Source organism: Zonotrichia leucophrys, chromosome 7, assembly GCF_028769735.1.
Source record: "Zonotrichia leucophrys gambelii isolate GWCS_2022_RI chromosome 7, RI_Zleu_2.0, whole genome shotgun sequence".
In the NCBI taxonomy this organism is placed as follows: domain Eukaryota; kingdom Metazoa; phylum Chordata; class Aves; order Passeriformes; family Passerellidae; genus Zonotrichia; species Zonotrichia leucophrys.
This window is the reverse complement of record NC_088177.1, coordinates 20,721,852-20,745,105: the sequence shown is the minus strand read 5'-3', so window position 1 is coordinate 20,745,105 and position 23,254 is coordinate 20,721,852.

Below are 23,254 nucleotides of genomic sequence, written 5' to 3'. Positions count from 1 at the left end.
AGTCCAGTTGTCCTGAGCATCATCACTCATGTCCTCAGAGTCACCAGTGTCATACTCCTTGTGGCAAAAGCTGAGCTCAGCTTTTCCCCAAATGACCCTAGAGCTGGGTATCCAACTGAAGATACCTTGGGTCTTAGTCCCAGGGATGTCAAACATCCACATCCACAGCAGCCATCCCACTGCAAACACCAACAACTGCATGTCAAGAATGGCTGCCCAGCATGTGAGTAGCACTTTGTCTGAGCTCCTGAACATTCTGTGGGCCCAGTTTCAGCTTTTTTAGAAATGGTTTCCCCCGCTGGAGGAAGCCAAAGGAGCTTTAAAATATGTCTGACTCTGCTTTCAGCATCAATTTAGTTGCCTCTCATTTCTGCACCTCTGTCAAGCAGCCTCCTCCATATGCATGTTGTCTGTCATGTTACTCAGAAAATGTAACTATAAAGCATAATTAGTATTAATGATGTGAGAGATTGAATTTCTTATTTGTATTAATTGCTGCTTAATGCTTTAAATGTCTCTAGCACTTAGAAGGATTTTAAATTAGAAGTATTCCTTTCTGTAGTGTCTTCTCAGAGGGGGGCTCTTACTGACTGGCACTGACTAACCCAGAGTGTGCCATGAGGTTGTTTATATGTTCAGGTCTGTTACCACTAAACAAGGAAAACACTAATGGAGCTTGCTTAAGGGGAAAGAATTATTTCACAGCTAGTGCTGCACTGTGCTGCGTGTTTGGATTTTAAATAAAAAATATTGCTGTAGAGCTGGAGGGGCCTTGTGTGAGCTCCCATTGCCAGCCCTACAGGTGGAGGAGGAGCTCAGTTTTTGTAGTATCTTTGTGTGTGGGTATGGAAGTCAGTGCCCCTTTCTCTGTAAAAGGAACTTCTGTAAACCAATCTCTCGTGCTACCAAACAGCAGCACTTGGCCTGCTTTAACAGCTGTAGGATGAGACAGATTTCCTACATGGAGTATTGATTTAGGCATTTATGTTTGTCATGTGTGTCTGTGTATGCCATTCAAAACCAGTGCCCCCCAGATTCTCAGCACAGTCCTGTGAATAGTAGCAGTGACTGCTAAGAAGTCCGGGCAGTGACTTCTTTGGGAGACAGAAACAATCTGAGAGATCAGCAAAAATGTCCTTGCTCTCAAAACGTGGTCCATACTTATGAATTAGATAAGTGAACAAGGATTCTGGCTGGGCAGGTATATGGATGTATTGATGAACCTGTTACACAGGAACACTTCCCTAAGGGGAAATGAAAATGAGAATACACTGCCCACAAAAGGTACCTCTGAATTATATGAATTTATGCATAGAAGAGGTTTTATTGATGTAACTATTTCACAAAAAGGAACTAATGTGAAAGCTCTTGGACTGGCTGGGCCATCACCTGGAAGCAGCAGTCTCATCTTTGTAGGGGATCTGGTGGCATTGCTTCGCTACTGCTGCTTTGCAGTTTAATTCAGTTTCTGCATTCTGCTGCCGGTGTGCAAGTCATGAGTGGAAGAAGTAAATGCTGTGACTTATGGTGGTCAGATGGGCTGGTTTAAGAGATTTTTATGTTCAAGTTCTCTCTTATTATGCCATAGCAGTTCACAATAGGATTGCCTGAAGGGAATATGTGCTGTCAGACCACCAGGGTCAGGACTGTATGACACAGCTGGACCAAGAAATTAAATGGTAAGGCAGAGGATGGTGCTGTCTTCCACATGTTCCAGAGTTCTTGTCAGTGCCTTGCACCCTAATTAGAAAAGGTAATTCAACAGAGGTCAGGAAAAAATGGTTAAAGATTCCATCCCTTGAGCATTGGCTCCTAGACTGAGACTGCACTTGCTGAATGTACCCCAGAAGGATGGTGGCAGCCTGCAGGAAGGAGAAATTTCCCACTTTTTGCCCTCAGCTGGGGTGAGATACTTTCAGGGGTGTGGAGGCAGTTGCAGGCAGTCATTATCCTCTTAATATGATATAGTCCCTCCTTCTGCATGGTAAAAAGAATTCAAATTCTGAAATTCTCAAAATACAGACATTCCTATGCAATGTTGACTTCATCAGTATTCTGCATTTTCATTGGTAAGCCCAGTGTAGCCTGCCCACAAGTTTAGTGTGGCTATTGCAGAGGAAGAGGAGAGGAAATGCCAGCCAGTCCAAACACAGAATATTGAAAAGGTCAACATAATAGAGCAAGCTGCTATGATTCATAGAGACTTTAAGAGTCTAATATTTCATCTCATGACAAAGATTGTAATGAGAACTGAAAATGGCACAACATTAATTCATCTTTGTGACAAACACTATAATGAGAATGGAAGTGTACAAGCTTCAAATACTCGTGTTACTGATCTGTGGTCCTTGTTCTGCAACAGGACACAAACCCCAACTGCTCACTTAGAAATAGAAATCTAAAATCAACAACTTCTACAGCTATTCTGAGCAGCCTGTAACATATTCTGATGCTAATGCAAGCAGAAAGCAGCACAAGCCTGCCAAAGTCAACCAAATTTGCTGTGTTCTGTCCAAGCACACGTGGCCTACTAGCACAGCCTGGCTGCCATGGCATGACCCTGCTAAACTGTTTCCATGTCCGTGTGTTTGCACAGTTGTGGAGCCAACAACCTGTTTGCACAGCCTTATGTTCACAATGGTAGAAATTCCCTGTAGATACTGTGAGTTCGCCTGGGGGCAAAGATGATAGGCTGGCTAGTAGCAAGAAGTCCCTTATTTTCTGCCTCTGACTAGTCCTTATATAAGTGGGGTGGGAAGGAAGGTGTGTGTAGAAGTGCTTTCACTTATTATTTTTAGTCGACATTTTCCATGTGATCTTCAGGGTCACAGCAATATAAGCAGAGCATGCGTTGCAACTCTAATTTTATATTCTGTTCGTTTGCTTTAAAAAAAGAAAAAGAAAAAAAAGAAACAGAGAAAAAGAAAATGGCATATGGACTCTGGCATCAGTTCTTGGAAATGCTGAGATTCATTAAATAAATAGACATGTACCGTGAGCACTGTGTTACAAGAGACTGCAATATCACACTTCACTTCCTGAGCACTGGGCACAGCCTCTGGCTTCAGCTCCCCAGTCTACTGTAAAATGTTGAGACTTTTGTCCTTGCAGACTGTCACTATACGACCCTTCCACCCTATACCCTGAGGTTTCCAGGCAACCCATCACACTCCAGGTACATCAGCCTATAGCTAAGATCTTGATCCACTCCCCTGAAGAGACTTGATAATTATGTGCCAAGCATCCTGGAAAGCTTTGTGTGTCTGATAAAAAGCAAAGCAGAGAACTAGCACTTCTCAGAGACCTAGCCTAAAACACAGTTTGGCTAGTGGGATCCAGCCGTGAATAGCACACAAAATGTTGCTAGAGAAGGGCCAGTTTTCTGTCTGAGAGCAGGAATCCACTATTGTGTGGTTCACATTAACCTAAGGGATGACATTTTAAAGAGAGATTCTTGTTGATCACCCTTTCCATTCCTTTCCCCCCATGCTTGCAATTGCAGAATTTCCTTCAGGCTGTGGAAGCAATTTACTTGCTTAAGTAACATTAGGAAAGCATTTAACGTATATTTAAGAGAGTCACAGTGCAATTTAGCAGCTGGAAACAAGGAGCAAATGAACACCATGTGACATACCAGCTCGTAATGGGCCATCCACAAGTACTGCGTGGAGCATAGTTTAAGGATCAGTGTCTTCTGTGTTTTAAAGAAATCCATATTAATAAAATACTCTGTCTCTTTCAAACACACAACCACAGGCACTGCGAGCTGGGTGTTTCACGTTGCAGACGACACAGCCAGAAGATGTGTTAGCCGCTAATGAAAGGCAGCTCAGGGAAGGACTGCGGCAGCTGCTGAAAAACACAAAGTCACGCTACACAGCAAGCTAGAGTGGGAAGTGAAGAGAAATATTGTATCAGGTTGTAACTACATGAGGAATTTAGATAAGCAGAAGGAATTTAGAAGAGCAGAATATGATCACCCACACTGAAATTTAATTAGCCCTCCAGAGCTTCCACCCCCTTACCAAAGGTGTCATAGGACTGCCAGCAAAGGCGAGCGGTTACTATTCTTGTGCTTGGCAATGTACAAACATGCAAGATGATATAATTTATATCCTGAATACTTTACAGTTTAAAGCCCCCAATTAGAGTGTCAGGAAGGAAAGTGTAGAGACAACTGAGGAAAGGTGGGATGGGAGTAGGGAAGAGTATGTGTGGTTAACTGATGGTTTGGCCTTAGTGAGCATATCTGTGAAGTTTAAGGTGCAAATGTGTGTCCTTTTCCAGGGTCAGAGCTTTCTTGAAGCTACAATAGGGAGGAAAAGGATGGTCAAAGGATGGTGGAGAGCAACCTAGGGCAAATGTCCAAACACTTATGGTTGCAAACCAGACCCTAACCTGAAATTGGTTTAAGGATCTCCCTGACTTCATTGAAGGCCAAGTTTCACCACTCGTACTTTTACAAGCAATTTTAAACAACTGTGGCATTTTAAACTGATTATTTTGCAACTGGTTTCCAAACATCTCTTTTCATGCTAGAATGTCACATTAATTCATTCTTAATTGATCCATAGACTTCCAATTTTCTGAATCCAAACAAGTGTAAAACTTGAGTAGTAAAGTCAGTATCTTACAGTAACTTAGTATCTTACCAAAGATAAAGTTTTTGTAAGATACTTTATGTAAAAAGAAAGTATCTTATCCAATATATAGTTCCTGTAGTTTAAATTCTCTAGCAGATGTCAAAGGTGGCAGCTTTATAGATATATAGAAATACAAGAAGGTGTCTTGAAAGAAACGTGTGTTCCCTGAATTTTACTATTTTTCCAAAGAAAGTTGTTTTAACTGTGGTTATTTAAGCTGCATTTGATCTCAGAAGATGTAAGGATGACTAGACACCATGGTTACTTGACTTCTGCAAGATGTAGCTGCTTGCCAAAATAGAGTTGGAAAAACTAATATCTAGCAAAACTCTTGTTAAAGGCTGTGGTTTTCTTTTGTCTCCCCTGAACAATATGAAATATGTCCATACTGACTAAAAATATTCATACTGCATGGCATACATAAAAATTCTAATTTATATTCTCATTCAAAATTAAGTTTTGTAGAAAATGCCTATCAATCTTACTTATAGAAAGGAAAGATTTTTTTCCTATAGCTTTATAATCGTAACAATATGCAAATATGCTTTACTTCTCATTCTAGGGAAATAGGGCTTAAAATGTAGAGGGTGTTTTGAATTTTCAGAGTCTGAAAGGATAAGCTCATGGCTTATTTTGTGTCAGTAATGAACAGAAAAAATTGCTTCTCATACTTCCATTTGGCACTTATTTTGTATTTTCTGCAATTAAAGTGGGGCTATAGTCAAATCAACTCTAAAAATGACACATTTATCCTCTCACAGTGACTCCTGTATCAAATTCCCTCTGATTATATATCAAGAGATGATTTCTCTAGCTGTCAGCACTGCAAATTCATCCAGGGATCTCAAACTGCTAGCTGCATTCTTTATGCTTATTACAACATCATTCGTAACAAAGACCGAGGACTGTGGATGTGATTGAGTCTGTGAGATGCAAAGTCCAATCCAGCTCATTCCCCCATGGCACAGCTGGGGGCACAGCAACACAGGGAAATGCTCTGACACAGCTGTGAGCCAACATGCCCACCCATGCTATTTTCTTTCATAGATGTGTTCACAGAACTCCCTCACACTGATTTCTACCCCAGAATAACCTGTCCGGGTTGGACAACCCTAAAGCTATTTGAGCATCCTTTTGCATGCTGAATAACCTGCAATGACTGGGGTGCAGTCCCAGACTGCAAAATACAGATCCATTGAAACACAGGCTCTAATTTCATTTCAGCTCTCTTTTGTCTTTAAGAATGAAGAGATCCCAGTGTCTGTTATGCCAGTTCTCATGTCACTAAGTACTTGCAAAGCTTTTAATTTTTTCATTTACATCAATCTCCTCTTGCTCAGCTTTGCACAGATAAACAAAGCTGCAGTCATAGGTGCTGAAGGCACAATCATGGAGCAGGCACGGTATAGAAGCCCCGAAATGTTTGCAAGTACAAATAAAGGTGCCTTCCCTTTGCTAGCAAGATTTATGGTAGCAGAGGTGTACCTTTTTTGTTCTTAGTTAATCTTCCAATATCACCAGCACTACAGGGACTCCGGCCTACCTGCCTCTGGGGGGCAAGATGGTTATTCTTCAAGCAATTTGTCCCACCAGAGGTCACTCTCTATGTGACAGGTTTAATAGTGTAAATGCTCCCCAGGCTGCCACTGCTGCCTGCAGCTTCTTGCCTTGGATCATCAGCAAAAGGAGATTTGTTCTCAGCTGGCAAACACTAAGGTGGAATTGCTGAAGACTCAGTGTCTGTTCCACTCTCCCAAATCCACTACAAGGGAAGGGAGTCCTTTGTGTCAAGGACTGGGGTTCATTGACATCCTTACAGTCTCCTTTGCTTACAAAACCATTGCTTAGGGAACTCTGCCCACAGAGTCCAGGGATGCAGGATGAAGGGCACCTGCATGGCTTCTCCCAGTTTCCAGTCCGTAGCAAAGTGAACTCCAACTGGCATGTTAAGACACCAGCGACTGTGTTGTGTCAAGCATATTTATCATCAGGTCCAGGTGTGGGAGTATTTCATTTTACAAGTTATGTAGCAATTTAATGTGCTGCCACCTCACCAGCCTGATGAGACATCTTCATGCTAATTATGCTCATTCATTAAGTGCACACTGCCATGAACATCTTTTTTTGTACTAGAGCATGGGTAGCACAAACTTAGCTGGCAAGAGAAATACAAAAATGGTTATTGTTGCAGTAGTGCTGGCACAGGAGAGAGACATTAACTTGCATACAGGCTCAATAATAAATGAAATGTTTGACAAAGAAAAATGAATTGGCAATGTTCCTCCATCTTTCTAAGAAACTGACAGTGTATCCTGCAGCCATGGGGTCCACATGCTGACAGTTACAAAGAGGTTTTGTGAGCTCACTAATATAGACTGTGTCAGCCTGCCATTAATTTTGGAGTTCCTTTTCTGGGCAGTTTGTAAAATCTAATCAATGAGGCATTTTTCAAAAAAAATCTATGAAAATTTTGAGCCTGTAATTGTGCCTTCCTAAAATAATAACGGGAATATGGCAAGAGAACGAGTTTCCATCAACAATATGCCTTTCTTCCTGGCTGCTGCTGGAATGTGTCCTGCAAGCAGGAGCTTTTCCCATTACACCATCGTGTCATGCAAAATCTTCAGTGATACAGCACTACTTGGAGGAATTGGAAACTTCAGATCTGCTTTCCTTTCTCTCTTCTCACAATATACATGATGTTAATATAAAGTTAATATCGTGGCTTTCCCCTTGCTTTTCCCCTACATAGTTTTAACTGTTTATTTACATATTTTCCTTTTATCTCAAATCATATGTCAGGCTCTACACATCTGAAGATGGGCTAGTTCCAGCCTCCCCATGCTTGAACTGCCTCTTGAACTTTCTCTGATTACATCATTATATATAATGATACATTATTAGTGCCATCAAGGCATGCAGAGCTGGTCACAGTGCTTACACTCTAAATCTGACAGAAGCCAAAAAGAGGGCAATAGTTTAAACAAAGGGGGAACTGGAGATGACATTGAGGAGGAAATTGATTGCAGAAAGCTTTATGAAATGAGCGCTTAGATGAAAGAGGATTCTGAAGGAAAGAAAAGATCTTGTTGGACTACAAGTTGGGGCTGTTCCAAAATGAGGCCCCTACTCAAGACAGAGTTTCTGTTCAGGGTAGTGTTTAAGCATGAAGTCAGACATCTGATGGGCTGGGGCACATAGACCTTAGGGAGATGAGCATAAAGACACAATGAGAAGGCAGACTCTACAGGAATGTAGGAGCAGGAGAACAAGAGGCCTCATAGTTTGTGTTCAGCAGGGTCAAAGTCAGCAAAGTAATAAAATGTGTGGGAGATTAGGGTTTTCATGCCAGAGGTTCAGAAGAAACTGGCTATCAGAGTAAAAAGGCTTGCAGGGAGAGGTGCTGCCTTTCACTAAATAAACCTTCTGTTGGTGGGGAGGGAGCAGATGAACTTTCAAGCACGTGTACTTTTCTCCAAGGCTTTAGTAACATTGTTTAGAGACCTGGACAGAAAGAAAAACAAATCCATACCTTTTCCACTCTCATACATTTTAAACTCTTTACTTCCTTAAATTAATTGCTTACTCTTTGTACCACTGTTGTAAAGTATGGACTTGAACACGAGGATTTTGCACTCTGGAGGAATGTTGAAGGTATGTTTAGATAGAGGACAGTGATAGCAGCTGGCATGTCTCCATCAAGAAACATCACAATGGGCTTAAAGGATCTTGAAACCCAAACCTCTTATTTTATTTTTCTTATTTCTAAGTAATTGAATTGGAGGTTTCCAGCTATCCTTATTGTGTTGTATGGCCACACAAAGAGGAAAAATAAAACTATGAGGGAAAACACGTGGCTGACTATTAGGAGGAAAAGAACAGTGTGAATAGGAATAAAGGAACAGAGAACAGATCACCTGAGGAGCATACAGCTAATTTAAGATGAAGGAGACAATCTGCTCTTGATGCATTTACCATGCGCTTATAGTTCAATAGTGAAGTTTGAATACACAACATCTGCTGTACTAGTATTAACTGTTACATTTTTATCTCTCTTCCAAGTACTGTACAGTAGGAGGATTATTTGATTTTTTAAAAGATGGATGATATAGAAGTATGGTGTAGGCCATGGATGGGGCCTACATGGATGGTGGTAAAGGCATCCATATCATTGACATGAAATAGGTGGTGCTTGTTTCAAGGGGTTTGTAGAATAACTAAGAAAAATACCTCTGAGCAGTCTTTCTTCCCCAAGAAAAAAACCCCAGCCCTAAAACTGTCAACAATCTTTCATTTAACTCAGATATATTGCACACATGTGTGGTGTGTGTGGTTTCTATAGTATATGTGTTCTCCACTTGCTCATGATTGAATTATTTGATAGAGCATCTTTAAACTCAATATGACAGATTATTTATCTGCATATTCCTCCGAATAAATGCAAGTAAGGAAGAGTCTCATCACATAAAAATCAGCCACTCTAGTGGAGCTGGCCTTGGCACACAGTTGAGTAATGGCACTTCCTCTGTAGTTGCTGAACTGCCCGTGCTGAAGGATCCTGGCTCAGCCAAGCTGTGCAAAGCAGCAGTGCGACTGAGGGCGCTCCTTCCTGTTCAAGCCACCATTGTGCACGCTGATGGCTGGCAGGTGGTAACCTCCAACACTATGGTTTAACATCTTTCTCCTTTTTATTCAAAAGCAAGCCTGTAATAAAGTTTTACTGAAAAATAAAAGTTGTGTCAGTAACAGTGGGAGGTGGAACAAGAATTTAACAAGAGAAACAGTATGCTAGTGAATAAACTGTTAGTGGAGGTGTGAGTTACTGTGTCTTTGCCTACACTATTTGAATCATTTGCTTTCTTAAAATAAGAGCTGTTTATTTCAGACTGCATCTTACAGCTACCTTAGCTGTCAGAAGTCAAACATAAAAATATTCCTTTTTCCAGAGAGAGACATTCATCAACCAGTAAATATTACTCACTCCATTGATTATACTGTGATTATATTTTCTCTTTAAATAGCTGTTAGAATTGGCTATAAAAGACTCATTTGTTTCTGCTATAGATAGTCTCTTTCTTTAAATGCTTCATTGTTTTGAATTAGTCATTGCAGTTTGCACAGCTGAAATGCCAAATGTGATGCCTTTCTGGGTGATATTTGGGAGTTATCTCACTCAGTCGTTCTCCTCTTTATTTAATGACCTTCCAAACAAACCTCCAAATCTTATACAAAGACTTAAGGAGTTATAACTGTCACCCCCTTGTAAGAGATGCAACTTAACTTTCTGCAGCACCAGAAATTCTCAGAGACAAACAAAAAGGCTTCAGCTCAAGTGAAGTAGTTTTTATCAGATAAACAGGGTGTCTGGAGACCTGAGTCTCAGTCATAGCTCGTCCCTGCCTTGCTTTCTTCCAGCATTTCATGCACTGTCAGCTGAAGATAGTGAAACCCCACATAAAGTGCTTTAAAATTTGCAGGTGGCAGTAAAAACTCCCTTTAATCAAGTCTATTCCTCCAGTTTTGAGTGCTCTCTCTAGATAGAAACTGCCAGGCAAAGAACTCCCCATAAATATTGTGAAGCCTATGAACATTATCAACCCACAGACAACCCATCATGTGGTTAATTAATTAGACTGAATACTAATTAATTAAGGGGTATCCTTAGTGATTCTGTCCAGAGCCAGCTCAGCAGCACTTGCATGGCCTGAGGCCTGAGATTGCTGCTTGCCTTGACACAACACTGTGCCATCATTTAAGGGAGCCATCGAAACAGTGGGAGCAGTGCTGAGTGTGCTGTGTGGGATTTTACCACACCTGGGTATCCCTGCAGAGCAGTGTGCTGGCTGAGTGTGGGTCTGGCAACCCAGCACAGAGCCTGGGGCCTGCTTTGTTCATTGTCCACATCTGTTCTCTCCTGACCCCTCTCTCTTGCCTTCACTACTCCTCTGACAGTACAAAGCCCTCCCACCAGCCAGCTAAAGTTTTACTGATTCTTTTGAGGATGCTCTCAATATGTTCCCCTGCAGAGCAGCAGGGAACTTTCCAGCTGCAAGCAGCCTTAGAAACCTCTGCTGTACACCAGCCTTGCCATCACTACACATCATCTGCAGCACAGAGGCCTTTGATGGAACTGGACCTTGTCTTGCAAATGGCCAGTCTGTGTGGGACTGGCCACATAAGGGTAGGAAACTGCCCTCAAGTCTTTTCTTTAGGTCCATCTCAAAGACATTTTTTAGGCTTGTTGCTGTGTGAGAAGGCAACCCTAGCAAGTTTTTCTTTGGAAATAGAAGTTTCTTCAGCCTGGAAAGGAGGTAGAAATGTTCAGCACTTTCACAATGTCCAAGCACTTATCTACCATATATGTATGAATGAACAACAGTCTGTGGTCATATCAAAAACACAGCATGTTAAAGGTTGAGCTGTAACTCCTGAGCTCACTTTAAGCAATTTTAATAGCTCTGAAAGTGATCTGAGACATTTTATTAAAAGACAAACATCAACTGCTATAGATATGCTATGTTACCGCTGTAAGAGAAACAAAACTGAGCTTAAAGTAAAATTTTCAAAAGTACAAGTAAAACATGAAATGAGATAATCTGAGGCTCTGAAGTTATACTGAGATTCATTTATCCATTATCTTCAAATTAGGAACCACCTGTTCTTCATAACTGTCTGTTTGTATGAATGCGGAACTCTGAGTTTAATTAAGTATCGTGTGTGGGTGGAAAAGGCTTTCCAACAGCAGTAAGATTATTAATGGACATCTATATTGAAGTTCTTTGCATTTTTGAAATGCTAATTACAATGTGAATTTAGTTTTAAATTACTGCTTTGCTGTGGGATGGAAGTTGCCATTTATTATTAGGCAGATTTTTTTTTCAGATCTTAGGAAAACTTTGCTTTGTCTGTATAAGCACTCTGTAGTCCCTTATTTTTTTCTTATTTGCACTATTTGCTCATGGTTCAATGTGCTGTAAAACATACCTCCATCTCTAGTTTCATTATTTTTATAGGTTTTGGGTGGTTTTTTTTGGTTTTGCCCTGAAACCCTCCAAGGTTTCAAGAAAATGAAAGCTAAGCTTTTTTTAAAAAAGGCCTGCAGCTGAAATCTGAAAAAGGTGAACTTGTCTTAAGAAAATAGCCCTCACTGACTTCCTTGTACTTTAACATTTTAACTCCTAGTTTATTACATGTAGGTGGTGATGTTTGCAACATAAACCTAAATATGAGGGATGTCAGACCATGTTCTGTAATAGTGAACCCACAATAATTCATACATAGTTTGTCAGTGCCTACAAGGAAAACGAGTCTCAGCTGTCAGCCAGCCCTTCCTTTGGACATAGCTCAAACTACAGGAAAAGCAGTTTAAGCCCATGCTCTAAACCAATGTAATGCATGATTTGTGCTCTCCCTATTATCTCACCTGAGAAGGTTGAATTTGGCCCTGGCACAGGTTGAGCTGTGAGAGGTGCAGGCAGTGTAGCTTAATCAGTAAAGGCTCTCACAGATAAAAGAGTGTCTTTTGCATCAGGCGTTTTGTGCCCAGAGTGTTTGCAAGCAGAGGGAAGAGAAAGGCAATGAACTAACACACCCAGGGACATATTACTTGACCTGCTTCTGCAGTGACAGAAAGCAGTTGGCTGAACACCCACTTTGGTCTGGGATTTTCTGTGCTGGGTGTTATTAGATGAAAGAGTGCTCTCTGGAGTGGGCTGCAGCCTGCCTGCCACTGGGCACAGGGTCACTTGGAGGCTAGTAGGAAATAGAAACCTCTGATTCCACCCAGACTACATTAAAGATCTATCTGCTTTGCCACTGATGGATAACCTAAAGTTTACAGATGGGAACAACAGGAAAAGATACCATATCTGGTCACATCTGAAGGACCTGCAGAGCATGGTAACTCAATTGTATGTAGCAAGTGCTTTGCTGGCATTGCCACTGATAGAATTCAATTAAAAGCTATTAGCATAAAAAGCCATACAAGGGCTGCCAGAGTGCAAGGAAGCTATAAAGCATCTGACTGGGACTAGGAGAGGACCGATTTGACAATTTTGATATTTTCTGTTCCTGCCTTACTTAATAGTGAATGGTGACAAAGTGCTGATCTGCCCAATGGCATTTTTTCTTTACTTTTTTCTTAAGTAAGAACTACCTCATAGAGGTTTCTGAGGCCTACATCCATAATCTGTCTGCCTTAAGGCTCTCTTGAAAGGAAATAAGCACTATATAGCTCTTGTTATGAAAGTTGCACAGTTCATGTATTGCTCGGGGAGGGTACCCACAGCAGGAATTTTTTGATTGTGTGGGAGATCTCGTTAGGTATTTGTTGAAGTTTCCTTAGCCTTATAGTGTGTAGCTGTCAACAGTTTCTTTTCAGAGCATTGAAAATAAAACAGAGGTGTGAATTAGAGTAAATTCCTACTTTCTCTAGTGGTCTCTGAAACAATATTCTCATGGATATTGAGGAAAGCAGCCCTTGTCTGAGGTCTGTGACACCTGAAATACTGGAACAGTATGTCCACAAAGGATTTGCCATGCTCTGAGCCTTGCCCTTGTTTTGCCTCACTCACCCACCCACCGTTTCTCCATGTGTGGGGGTTTTCTCCAAAGCTGCATGCCACACTGCAGAGCTTCCTTCCCCTGCCCATGGGTCCACACCGATGGGGCTGGCCTTGATAGTGAGCAGCTGCCACAGGCTACAGGGAAAAAAGGAATCTACCCTAACCGTGGATCTGCCCATATCCATTACTGGGACTGGAGTTTTTTAAGATGACTGGAAAGAGGAAAAACAATAAATTAAAATTAAATGGTAAAGAGCTTAAACAAAACTGCTTCAAAAATAACCTAACCTGGAGTACTGCATCCAGTTCTAGGGCCTCCAAAACAGGACAGAGACCGGTTGGAGCAGGTCCAGAGGAGGGCCACAGGGATGATGAGAGAACAGGAACACCATTTCTATCAAGACATGCTGAGACAGTTGGGGTTGTTTAGCTTGGAGAAGAGAAGGCCCTGGGGAGACCTTATAGCACCTTCTAGAGCCTGAAGGGTGTCAGAGAGGGAGTTTTGCCAGGGCATGTGGTGATAGGACAAGGGCTTTAAGCGGAAAGAAATTTAGATCAGATATAAGGAAGAAATTCTTCACTATATAGATAGTGAGGCACTGGCACAGGTTGCCCAGAGAAGCTGTGGATGCTCCACCTCTAGAGGTGTTCATGGCCACCTTGGCTGGGGCTCTGAGCATCCTGGTCTGGTGAAAGGTGTCTGTGCCCATGGCAGAGGGGTGGAACTGGATGATCTTTAAGATCCCTTCCAGCCCAAGCCATTTGGGGATTCTATGATGACATTCTATGGCCATTTCAATAAAGGGGAGATGCTTCAGGTTAGTTCTCAGTGTGACCCTTTGCCTCTTGGGACAGTCACACTTAGCAATGCCACAATGATATTGTGTCACTGCTGAACTTAGGAGTTCCTGAGGTGAAAGCTTGTTTGATAATAAAAATGAGATTCATCTTTATTTTATTCCACAGTCCAGCTAAGGGCATATTTTGTGAAATGAGGAAAAATAGTATAATAATTTAATTTTAACTAGTTTTTTCCTTAAAATATCTTTTGTCTGGTTTTTATACGTACAGTAAGGTTTCCTTCCTTGCTTTGTAGCTATGTAATCATTCCTTCTTGTGTTATTAAAACTGAGCAAAAATGCCTTTAGGTGAAAAAAATCTTACTAGTGTGTTAGGTCTTTCTATCAAGAATAGGTCCTGATTTATGTTACTATTTGGGAATATTATTAAATCAAATTAGTTTTGTAGAATGAGAAGATGCATGTAAATTACAGAAAAATAACTGTGATTTAACAAAATAAAACCCTTTTGTTTTATCTATACCCTTCCTAAAGAAGAAATAGCAGTAATGTTATTAAATTATATAAAACCCATAGATTAGTATAAACTATCACCTGATAGCAACATTTTGGAGAGAAATATTAAAGCATTATTTGGTCTTATTCTACAATGAGTTCATCTAGCTTCATGCATGTGCAACTCATTTCAATACAGTGCCATAATTTATTTAGGAATAACTTTACAGACTTATTTTGCAGTCTTAAGTTTAATACCTTCCTACAGATAAAACAACACAAATCAGTTATTCTCCATTTTGCCTGCATTAAATATTTTAGGGTAGGTAGGTCGAGTGGATAGCAAGAAGCTTTGAATCACATTTTCCAGTGCTTTCACATTTAAAGTTTTTATTTGATTATCTTGTGGGGTGGAGTCAAATGTGTTTCCAATTTTGTAGTGAATTGTTACAATCTCAAATGTCTTTTGTAAGCTTCTTGGCATCGATAAGTGTAAGTGGTTGTGGTTTTGAACCCAGCTCATAAGGACAGCTACAACACAATTCCTCCCTCTCTGCACATCAGCCCCCAGGCTCTGACTGGGGAATATTCCAAGTTAGCCAAAAGATGTGCATGGAAAAAATGCTTTGTTTTTAATAAATGTATAAAGGAACACACAAATGCAGTGTTTGTTCCTGTAGGCTAATATTTTCAGTTACATACTTACTTAGATGTTTGCATTCACATATTTTAGCCCCCAAATCTAATCCTATTTGCCAAAGTTACAGCATTCTTAGTAACTCTGTAGCCGTGACAAAGAATCAGAATGCTGATTTAGACAGTTAAATTTGCACCTGCAAATTTATTGGAACAATGTAACTGTTGAAAATTATGAGTTTAGAAAATGTCTTCATGATTAGGGCCACATGAATAATTGATTTTTTAAAAATGATGGCATCCAATTTTCGTAATTGGTTTAGATCAGACTTATTGTCCTGCTTAACTAAATTATTTCTTTTCCCTTCCCCAAAATTTTGATTAGTTAAATTAAAAAAAAATCTGTAAAAAGAGGAGACAAAGACTGCAATTTAGAAAACTGCTTGAGGATGCAAAGATGTTGTTATTCTCCTCTTGTTCAGTAGCTCAGTGCCTAAGAACCATTCCCTGAATGTCAAGAGACTGGTTCAAATCCTTCTCAGAACTGCTAAATTTTAAGCAGGAACCTCTTTTAGGTGGGTTTTCTAACTAGGCTAGAAGTACTTGGAACATGAACTCAGTCCTTCTCATGGGATTGCAGCTGTACTTTGTACTTGGGACTGCTGAAGTGTTTCATGTGGAGGATGATTCCACAGGCTCTTGGTTAGAGTACATGCCTGAGGCTTGCCCCAGAGAGTATTTTTTTCTGCTGAATATAATAAAAATATCACTGGAAAAAGGACTATGCCAAAAAAATTATCTTCTCCAGTGACAATTCCTTCCTTGGGATGTGGAACTTGCGGTGTCTTTTCTGGCAAAGAACAGAATACATTTTGTATTCTGCATCATTTGCATCCCTTTGTAAAAGGCAGACCAAAACTGCATCTTTTTCTCATCCTGATTTTCCTCTCTCTTCCTCTTCCCTCATCAGGTATTTTTAGTGGCACTCTTTATGCTGACTGGGTGAAGCTACACTTTCAGCAAGTTACAACTCATTAGCAGAGTTGTAAAGACCCTCTGTTCTGATACTGTGCTGCTCCTTTTCCAACTTGACTAACAGATCACCCTTCTTGCCAAAACACACCCTGCAGCCAATTGTCACACCAGTGCATATCTGGTAGCTATTTTAATGCAGCCTTGGAAAGATGAGCAATGGGTATAGCAATATTTTGGCATGAATATTAGCTGTTTAGTTTTCACATATACTGTTTTAGAGAATGTGTTAAGTTTCCTAGCCACACCTTGAAACAGTTAAGAAATGGCATAAGGCCAGGTAAGAAGTGTAACTGAAATATCACATGAAGGGAAAGAATTTGGAGCATGGCAGTATCACTGTCTAACAAGTCCACTGTAAAAAGGTGAAAAGTAGTCAGAAGGAATATAAGAGGAAGAGCCATCCATTTCCAAGAGTAAACTGAATGCAAAGTATCCAGATTCAGCTTCACATTTATAATAAGGCAACAGCACACAGCTATCCCTCCTCCAGTTCTTGTGGTTGACACCTCAGTCTGGCACAGTCATCTGAAACTGTAGGAAACATGACAAAGCTGGGAACTCCGTGTCTGTGAGGAGCAAGCTGCCATGGAAGGAGGATGCTGTGTGGTCCCTTCATCTGACAAATCACATGAGAAAAGCTGAAGCTTCATGTTTGCTCCAACAGGGATTTTTCAAAGTAAAAAAGCGCTGGTTACGTCAGATGTACGTTTTAAGTGGCAAAGAAGCAACCAAGAGAATCCCTAGATGAATTTGCACCTTGTTGACAAGCTTCATGTGACGTGCACAGCTACTTCAAATGCAGGCAATCATTACTTGTTCAGGAACAAAACTCTTTGATGTGGCCCTGATCTGAGAAAGCCGTTAGGCCCATCTTTAAATATGTGCATAACAATCTAAGACAAAGAGGCTTTTCAAATGAATCTGGGTCATCTGTGGAGATACATCTAACAGAAATTATTAAACACAGCCTAGAAAGCAGTGTTTGCAAAAATAGAAAGCCAAGCTTGTCTCCCAGGGGCCTCAGGCTTCAAAATGGCTGAGTTGCTTAGTGCTGGATGAGGCCGCTCACAGGCACACATCTTTACACTTAAACCTGCTCAGTAATTCTGCATTGGTCTTTTGGGAGAGGACAGAAAGGAGGAAAGTGGTTTTTTCTTGAAATGTTAGTTTTACAGGAAGCTTAATCTGTGTGAACACTTAGGCAGAGAAAAATAAGGCAGGGCTCACTGTTAGAAATGAACCAGCATAGGAGAGACAAATCCAAGACTCCTGGGCTGATTTTGGACAATGTGAGCTGCTCAGCTGCTGCCCTGGAGCCAGCTTGATGTTGTTCTTCTCTAGACACAGTTGAACAGTGGGGAATAGGGCACAAGAACCACTCCAACTGCTCATGGGCTGCCTCCACTTGTCTGCCTTGAAAGCCACTAGGTTTTTCCATGTGGCTCCAGCTGCATTCCAAGGCATGTACATGCAGAATCACTGTAGGCAGGCTGGGGAGGGCACCCCTCAACCTTTACTCACCAGGGCAGAGAGTGGCAATGCTGTGATTGGCCACAGGGTCAGTTACAGCCCTGGAAGAAAGGCAGGGCATAGCCATGCCAGGTAAAAGAAGCATGGCTGGAGACAGTTTTCTGCAGGACTGGATACTCTGTGCAAGGTCCCTTTCCTTGTGAGGGAACCAACACCAGGCATTCTGGGCTCACCCCACAAGCTATTCGTTGCAGTTAGGTATTTTCTCCTTGAATAAGCAGGACAAAAGGGATGTGATATGCTGAATCATTTAGGGGAAAAATCACCCTGTCAAGTGGATTATCATCAGCTAAGCAAGGCCCTGGAGGCCAAAACCTCAGTCTCTAAATTATACATGCTGAATGTCTGTGCTTTTACTGTTTGTTGAGGCAAAGCCTGCACAGTGGTTTCAGGGACGTTAAACACGAAAGGAAAGTGATATCATAGCTGATACCTGCACACTGATTCCACCTTAATCTTGGGACTAGCAGGTGTCCTAGACATGCCAAGTCCCTAGCAGGGAGGGAGGAATTTGTAATTGTTGGCAGAGATGCCAGTGGGGTCAGTCAGTTGCTAAAACATTAAAGCATATAAAAGCAGGGAAGTGTGATTCTCCTAGAAGAATGCACACTCTGCACATGAGAGGAAACAGATGCGTTCTCAGGAGGTGGGTGTCACTCTTGCTTGTGCTACTCACTTCTCTGACATTTCCTCTGTTTAGTGTCTACCTTTTTCTCATGATTTTACTTTCAAAGCTACCTGCGCACATTAGCAGATGGTTGACTTTCTGTCTATATTTTCTTTCCAGGAGGTACTCAGAGTCAAAGTTTAAGTGAAAACACCCCTGAATTTGGCTTAACACCTGACATTGTCTGGATTACTTCAGGTTTGAATGTGAAACGTGCAAAATTGCACAAATAATTTTCTTATTGGAAATTGTTCCCTGCAATTGTATTTCAGTCACAGGGATTATATCCCAAGTCAGCTATTCTCCAGTGAATGATATTATTCTAACCTAAAACTTGAGATATTAAATTAACAGTTTCTTGCCCAGGTGTTAGAGGAGTGGGAATGTGAGATTCTGATGTGTATCTCTGGAAAAGAGCTGCAGCTTTCTCCTTCTCACTAGGTGCAGCTGCTCTTCTAGGACCTCCTGAGCTGACTGCACTGGTCTTCCTGGGCTTTTTCTGCAATGAGTCCCTTCTTCTTCTCCCACTGAAATGTTGGCTTTGTGACAGTTTCTGTGGCATCAGTGTCTGCAATGGTAACCTCCATTCACTGTGCAGTACCACAGCCTCTGAACAGAGCATTTTTTTACATGCCTTTCCAAGAAAATTCATCTCACCTGAGGAAACGTGGAAAATAACCTGTGAAGCACAGGGAATGGAACAGGGCCTTGATCCTCCATTTCCTTCATTGCATCAAGGTCACATGGTACTTTGCATAGATGCACTAGGAAGCACAGAGCCCTTAGCCTTGATCACCACTTTCCTGGACTACAGGTAGCAACATAGTAGGAAAAGCTACACCCAAGAATTTCCACACATCCTATTTTTATTTGTGAGAATGGGCAACTGCCACAATTATTTCAAACAGACTTGCATCTTATACCCAAGACAGTCAAAAGGGATGATGGTTCCTGCACTCTGCTCCTTAGGACAAGCCTGTAAGTACAAAGGCTTGTGATACTGTGCTCTAATAGAGAGAGGCCAGTGTAGGGCTGAGTGTGCATGCACAGGTTTTGACATGCAGGAGCTTCCCACCTCTAGTAACTGCCATCAGGACTTTCACAGCAGCTCTGCTCTGCTCCAGGACTCTGATCATAAGCTGCCCCCTTACTCTGAGCAGCAGTATGATTGAGTCCCCATTTAAAAACGGTATTGATTTTGATAGGAGCTTTGATAGAGTATGGCCATTGAAGGAGTGCCAGATTTGGCTGTTAATCTTCAGGATTGCTTCTTTCTGCTTGGTTGAGCACATGCTTCACATTTGCTGTCTGCAGTGTGAAGGATTTAGGAACTGTCAATATCTATGTTGACATATAAAGCACTAAACACAGAAGGAGCAAGACGCATATTTGGGTCTCTTCTGCTGAGGCCTGGCATTTTTACTAGGGTAGTTTAACAAGTCCTCACCTTCTGTCCCCCTGTAAGGGCCTATTGTCCAGGACCAGAAGCAGGGGAATCTTTTGGTGTCCTGTTCCTCTGTTGCTGGTGCTGCCACTCCACACTCAGACAGAAGCTGAGGTGCAGGGTGCCTGCAGGTAATGATGACACCATTTCATCTCCTGCCTTTGCTCTGTGAGGTGGTCTCTGGCACACCAGCCATCCTCAGCCTGGCATTGTCCTTAGAGGTGCTCTGCAGACTGGTGCCTGCTTGAGCCCAAATCAGGTCTCAGCAGCAGGGTGGGGTCTGAATTTCAGAGGCATTTACCCCATTGGAGTGCTCCCTGCTCATGAAAGGTAACCTCTGTGTATTGAGGGTTCTTTGGAAGCTGCTTCATGTGTCTGTCTTTAGAAATTTACAATAGGTGCCCTATTTTACTAAGAATGAATGGCTTCTGCTAGATGTCTGTAAAGACTGCAAGTGTTGTGGTTGATCTAACAGGTACATCAAGCATATATGGGAAATTAGAGATGTAGAGGGAGTGATTCCTCTTTATTTGTTTTTTTAAGTCATGCCTGGCATTTTTGCCACAACCTTAGCTGACAAAGCATTTTCTATCACATTGTCTCAAGACAGCACAGAAGATGAATGTCTGGAATATGATAAGCTTTGAAAAAATGTAAAGATAAAATCAGAAAAGTAATTCAACATGTCCCTGAAGCTCTTAACCACAAGTGATGACATTCTAATCTTTGTGGAAATGCAGGACAAGCACTGTCAGCCTTTCAAAGTGGTGTGTGTCACAGTGAAGAGGGTGCAGAACCAAGGCTGAACTTGGAAAAGGGTCACTGTGCTTTCACGGTGCTCTCCAAAAAGCAGAAAATTCATCAGTGTACCAAATAAAATTCTGCTTTTGGCTATGCTGTGGATGTCAGCTGGGTGTGGGATGCATTTCTAACTCTTCCTCAGAACTTTCAGTCTGACTTGGGGCATGTGCATGCTGTTGCCACATCTGTGGAAACAGGCACACGAGCAATCTTTTTCACTGCTTTCTTTGTGGGCTCTGCCAGAGCCTGGAAGCATGGCCCACAGACAGGAGCAGAGAGACATGCTGCATTTGTAAAAATGCTAATTGTGCTGGGCTCAGATTTAGGTGCTCTACTCTCTTTTGCATGCAAACACCCAGGAAAACAAGACCTGCAAATGTAATTAATCTGCACGGTGGGAATGGGGTCACAACGGGGTCACAGCCGTGGCACTGTGGCTGCTGCAGGCTGCCAGAGGCCAAGGGCTGAGACCTCACCCGCAGCAGGGAGGCAGTAATGCAGCGCTTTCCGAGGCACTCTGCCTCTCTTCCCTTTGAACTGCAGCGTGCCATGGAGGGGAAACGGATTTGCAAGAATTACCTTCAAAGTCAAAGGGCCTCAAAAGCCAAAGCTGCTGATTTTTGTAACAGCAAAGCAGTTTCTGATGTCCTTGCTGCAGCTGAAGAGAACTTGGCCTGTGGGTAGGTTGGTCCCAAAGCCTGTGCTGTTTCCAGCTGAGGCAGGAGAGCAAGCACGGCCAGGGCAGCAAGGGTAGAAGGCTCCTTGCCCCCAGAAATGTCCTGTGTAGATGCAGCCATTCCAGGAACAGGCTTGGTGGAAAGGGGGTTCATTTCTGACAAACTGAACTTTATTTACACTATAGAGAAAGGGAAGTGACTTTCACTGACTTTTTGCCTAGGACCAAAGCTGAAGGATGAGAAGGCTTGGCACAGGTTAATTCCAGGCTGGGGAGGAGGCAGATGCAAATGCTCTGCTGCTGGTGGTGTTCTGTTATGCTGCTCTACAGCAAAGCCCTTAGCTGTCATCTAGGCATGCATAAATTGGTTTATTTGTACATCAGCACTTACTACAGTAAATCATGATTTTATCTGACTTGCTTAAAATGATGATTCTTTTGAAACAAATGCAGAAGTTAAACAAACAAACAATCAAAAAAACCAAACATAAAAGCAAGACAGAAAGCCCCCAGCCAAGCAAAAAAATGCTACAATTCTAAAACTGAGCAAGAGGATCCCAATTGGAAAATGTCCTAAAATTCAAATTAACAAAAAAAAAAAAAAAAAAAAAAAGAGAAATATGTTCTTTTGGATTTTGAATCTTTACAGTGGCAACATATGATTTAAGAAGTCTCTGGCCCAAATAAATGCAGGTCTTGCTTGCTTGTTTTTTTAACAAAAACTGAAATGTTTATGTGTAAGTTGCCTCCATCTGCTGGGCTCTAAGGATGGTATTAAGTATCTCAAGATTCAGTTTTGCCCATTCACAGTTTTATCTTAAATTGAGCTTATCAGCCAACAGGGGAGAAGTTTATTTTAGCTGTGAGATCAGGACCATAAAACTGACTAAGTCAAGGAAAGAAAGTTACCTGACAACATCTCAAGTATGCCCATTGGGTCAGGAGCACTACAAACCATCTATCGCAAAAGAATACTTTATTTTTAAAGCTCTCCCTGTGGCTTCATAAGCTTTTGCCTCTGCCAGAAGTGCAAGGAATAATAAAAGAAGATACAATTCTAAATGTTGTAATAGATCCAAAGAGAGCACAGATGGGGCAGATGAATACAGGACTGAACTCTCTGCTATGGAAATGGACATATCTGAATAGAAATTTCCCTTAAGACTTAACAATGAGATTACAGCTCTTGAGACTGCATACTGCTGACCAGTACTACTTTTCTGGCACAATTTTCTGTAGTATCTTCAATAAAAATACCAAATTGGTAGTAGCATCCTTCTTTCAGAGACACTCTGAAAGACCCATGTATGTTAGGAGAACTTTGTGGTTGAACCCTTATTCCCAAGGATCTCTTGAAAACAGAGCATCCTATGTGGAAAAGTGCTAAAAAGTCTGTTAAGGCTTCCAGCTGTTAATCTGGAAATTCTTTATAAAAAGAGAGTAACTGATTTAAAATCTTCAAGTAAAATATTTTAAATTTATTCAAAATATCCTATTTAAAATTCATTGAGTAAATTCAAAATTTCAACAAAAAATTCAAAGAACCATAAATGATCTGATTGGAGTTATAGATTCCCTCAAAAATCTTAATGACTAAAAAAAAATAATTCCCTATTAAACTATCAAATAAATTAGAAAAATGTAAACCATCTGCATGGCATATTTCACTTGTTGTAGCAGACATTAAAAACTTGAAAAAATATCACAGAAAAGTTATTGTTCACATTTTGCAGCATCCAAAATATAAAATGTTGCTTTTTGTTCTTTTGATGTTTGCTTCTAAATCTCTAATAATTATATTCTGATGGTTTGTGTGCTTAATCACTGCTCATTAACACCATTTTTCTACACAGTGCTGCTAAAAATATTTGTTTGCAGTTGCCCTTGTACTCTGAACTGTGCCATTTCCCCTGCACAGCATCCTATGCAGGGAGGCAGAACATTAATACTCTGTTCAGGTAAT